A 4,818-nucleotide genomic window follows, 5' to 3' on the forward strand; every position below is an offset into this window, starting at 1 on the left:
GCAATGCCCGTAACTTTTATCTTCTACATCTTAATAACCCTATTATAGGAATGCTGATAATTATCTTCTTTGTTGCTATCGTTCTGAAATATTGTTCCTACGTGGTTCTTAGCAAGTAGCAGAGTTGACAAGAAGTATTTTTGTGGGTTGTCCTAGAGTGCCAATGTATCCCAAATGCAACGCATCCTAGGTCGAGTCGTCAAGTTAGGATGTCCCAGTATGGTGTAAATTGGATTTTTTAATCCACACCAGGCACGTCCCGTATGGCCGGGCAGGGCAGCTTATTATGAAGATAAATTTTTTTAATCTACCATCAAAGCCTGCTAAGAGGCAGAAAGATCTAAAATATAACAACACATGATAAGTGATTTCAATGTAAGATTAAAATTCTTAAAAATAAAATAAACGGGGACCAAGTCGGGTTATAGCAGGCCAGGCTATTAGGCCCTATCATTTAAGCTAACAAGATCAGATCAGGCGGCAAAAAACAGGTGGGTAAAAATTAATAAACTTTCAACTCAATCTCCGTAATTCTTCTTGATTTGTTGGATCTTTAACAATCAGTTCTTATATTGGTTTTGCATATGTTCGTTCAACACTTTGTCGTTGAAGATCCATAGCTTGATAAAAACTTCTTAAGAGAATACTTAAGTTGGAGCATTTAGAATGAGTAACGAATTTACTAACGAACTACGCCTTGAGAGATCGTTTTATAAATTAAATGTCCCGCATTATATTATTTTATCTTTATAATTTAAATATCACATCGTAAACCTAGATAGTATTAACTCAATTGTACGGAACCTACAAGACTCGCTCTTGTTTAATTTTCATCCTTGTTTTTGTTGGAATTCGGTACGTGAACAGTTCGAGTATATACTAGGTTAACCTTGTTAAAACAATCTTAAATACAGCTTCGTAGCCGAACGTATAGATTGTACAAGAATTGTTCATATAGGTTCACGAACGAAAAAGTTGGTGGTGTACTAGTTACCCTCTCCTTTTCAATTGGTATCAGGGCAGGCAAATACTGTAAGACCTTATAAGTCTTATAAGTCTGTGTTTGTAGCATTTCGAACCTATAAACATGATCCATTAATATCAAAAACATTTTTGTTTTTGTTACCGGTACTCATATTTTTTTCGCTAAGTGATATGGTGGAAATCCGTGTATCATCGTGATTAATTGTTAAAACACTTACTTGCAGTTAAGTACCAAATGTTTCTGAAGACAATTGAGCCACTGCTCCATAGAGATGTGTCCATGGAAAAAGGTTATATGATCTTCTTGTGATAATGGTTATGACTGCAAATTTCCCTAGTGGTTGTCATAATTGTCTTCTATGCACCTATAAATTAAAGAGTCAATATAGTTTTATACGACTCAAGGTGTATAAATACTTCTTATGCTCTTTGCAGAGTTCTTCCTGCCTATCTGACTCCTAAGCAAGAGACGAGAACTTGATCCATGGGAATTTCTACATAACTAGCTAAGAAGGTGTTTGAGGGTTAAAACGGTTTCTGCTGATTTGGGTAATTTCGCGTGAGTGGGTGAGAAACGAGTCTAAACCCTAAACAATGTACTGCAAGGGAGTACTTTAGATTCGAGAGATCAATCTGTACAAATTAGGCCTAAACCAAGAAATGACCATTCCAGACTTGCTTCGTCACAAATAGGAGGAGAAAGGTTGGTTTTGGGGAGGGAAGCGAAGAGAGTGTTGAGATCAGAATAATTGGTTCTGGAAGAGTAGTTGTTTGACTTGTATCAAAAAGCGTAATCTAACAGATGAGAAAGCTAACAAATGTTTTCTGAGTGTTGTATGCTCCTGACGAAAACTTGTTCTTTGGTGGAAATAGGTAAGACCTATTTATACAAGACGAAGTGAAACGTACTCTGGTCTCGTAAGAAATGGAAAACAGATGAGTAAATGGGAGGAGATGGTAACCGTAAATGGGAGGAGGTGGTAACCGGTAACGCCTGGAATTGATGTTCCATAATGAAGGAAAGCGTTTCACCATTACTCCTTGTATTTACTAACCGCCTCATCCTTATGACACTGTCTTGTAACGGGCGTAGTGTACGCCGCAGGATGTAAACCGCCAAACCAATACCCAGTGAGCATCCCCCAGTTTTATGATATGTCTTGATGTCTCGAGTGTTTTTGTTGAAAACATGTAGCATGTTGCTGCTGTTTGGCAAGTTGAACTTGGGAGACTTGCCGGCTCGGTAGTGACCTTCGACGGTCGAGATTTTGCATCTTAAGAGGAAGGGTAGCCGTTGATTATTGCAACCCTTCGCTTGGTAGCCAGCGGTATGAAAGCATGGCCGGCATGGCTTTGATATGATTAGGCGCGACCAAGGTGACTGGCATGCCATTGGCACATGTGGCATGGTCGACATGCCTTGGCGGGGTTTAGGCGCAGCCAAAACTAGGGTTTTGGCGTTGGACCAAAGGTTACCATGCGTTGGTTGGTGACCTTGGACGTCTAAGATCTGTGTCTCAGATGGAAGGGTGGTCGTTGATTGTTGCAACCCTTCGTTTTGGCAGCCGTAAAGGAATGTCCGGCATGACATGGTTTATGCGCGACAAGGTGGATGGCACGGAATGCCATTGGCACATGTGGCATGGTCGGCATGCCTTGGCGCGGACAAAACTAGGGTTTTTGGCGTTGGGACAAAGGTTACCATGCGTTAGTTGGTGACCTTGGACGGCTAAGATCTGCGTCTCAGATGGAAGGGTGGTTGTTGATTATCGCAACCCTTCGTTTTGGCATCCGTAAAGGAAAGGCCGACATGGCATGGTTTAGGCGCGGCAAGATGGCTGACATGGAGCCATTGGCACACGTGGCATGGTCGGCATGCCTTGGCGCGGTTTAGGCGCGGCCAAAACTACGGTTTTGGCATTGGTCCGAAGGTTACCATGCGTTGGTTGGTGACCTTGGACGGCTAAGATCTGCGTCTCAGATGGAAGGGTGGTCGTTGATTGTTGCAAACCTTCGTTTTGACAGCCGTAAAGGAAAGGCCGCATGGCATGGTTTAGGCGCGTCAAGGTGGCTGGCATGGCATGCCATTGGCACATTTGACATGGTCGGCATGCCTTGGCGCGGTTTAGGCGCGACCAAAACTAGGGTTTTGGCGTTGGTTTTGGGCGCGGCCAAAATTAGGGTTTTGGGAAAAAGGTTACCACGTGTTAGCTGGCAACCTTGGACGGCTAAGATATGCATCTCATATGGAAGGGTGGCCGTTGATTGTTGCAACCCTTCGTTTTGGCAGCCAGCGGCATGTAGCGGGGCCGGCATGGCTTTGGCATGGGAACGTGACTGGCATGGTTTTCCATTGACACGGTGTCGCGGCTGGCATGGCATGCCATTGACGCATGTGGTGCGGCTGGCATGGTTGACATGCCTTGGCGCGGAGACGTGGCTAGCATGGTTTTCCATTGGCACGGTGGTGCGGCTGGCATGGTTTTCCATTGGCACGGTGGTGCGGCTGGCATGGTTGGCATGCCTTGGCGCGGAGACGTGGATGGCATGGTTTGCCATTGGCACGGTGGTGCGGCTGGCGTGGTTGGCATGCTTTGGCGCGGAGACGTGGCTGGCATGGTTTTCCATTGGCACGGTGGTGCGGCTGGCGTGGTTGGCATGCCTTGGCGCGGAGACGTGGCTGGCATGGTTTGCCATTGGCACGGTGGTGCGGCTGGCGTGGTTGGCATGCCTTGGCGCGGAGACATGGCTGGCATGGTTTGCCATTGGCACGGTGGTGCGGCTGGCATGGTTGGCATGCCTTCACGCGGAGACGTGGCTGGAATGGTTTGCCATTGGCACGGTAGCATGAGAATTAGGGTTTGGCATAGATGATGTCGGTCAATGTGAAGGGTTCTGCCGTGGGACATGACACATGTATATAAAAAAAGGTACCCAGGTAATTCTTATGTAGGCATGTTGATTGGTCCAATAAATGCGTTAATGGTCATAGTGACGTCATGTCCGATGTGCGGTTTTACGATTTTAACCCTAAGCTAAAAACCACCATCAACATTATGTTCCCTGCTTAGCTCGGAACAGGAGCATTATTGCAAGGTAAGCATAGGATGGTGACAGGCGAGGACAAAAATCGAAATGACAAGGCGTGGGAAGATGGTCTAGAGGACCCGTCTAACATTTTTCGAGAGGTAAGGAGAGTTTGTGATTCTCGTGTTTGGCGGCCTTGCATAGATTCTACTTGTGGTGTATACCGTGAAGTGGTGAGATGTAGACCGTCGGCTTGGTCTGGTCACGCGTCATATTGGCTGGGCTAGGGAACACTGAGGTGATGTCTTGGCGAGTTGTTGGAATGGGCTTGGGCGGCGGCTCGATGTGGCAAGGCATGGTACGACACGGTGGGGCAAGTCATGACGCGGTTTGGCGAGGGCAAGGAATGACGCGACACGGTGGGGAAAGGCATGGCGCGTTTTTGGAGAGGCAAGGCATGGTGCGGACGGCTTGGCACGGTGGTGGATTGTCTTTGCTTTCCCGATTGCCTCTTTTCCTTACTTGACTCAAATAGGAAGTCCTTTCCTTATTCAAACTCCAAAGTGCCACACCTATAAAAGGGGACGACCTCTCCCTTTATTTCACACCTTTGTTCTTTCGTTCTGGCCGCGTGGTAGTAATAAAGTGAGCAAGCGTATCCCAGGTATGTCTTCCAACATTTCTTCTTTAACTTTTTTTTCTTGTGTTGGTGCAAACCCTAACCGTAGGCGTACCTTTTCATGAACTTGTAGAAATATTGTTCTTCTGTGTTGGTATGAATCTAGCCGTAGATATACTTTCCATGAA

The sequence above is a fragment of the Papaver somniferum genome, chromosome 6, assembly GCF_003573695.1.
Source record: "Papaver somniferum cultivar HN1 chromosome 6, ASM357369v1, whole genome shotgun sequence".
Lineage (NCBI taxonomy): Eukaryota > Viridiplantae > Streptophyta > Magnoliopsida > Ranunculales > Papaveraceae > Papaver > Papaver somniferum.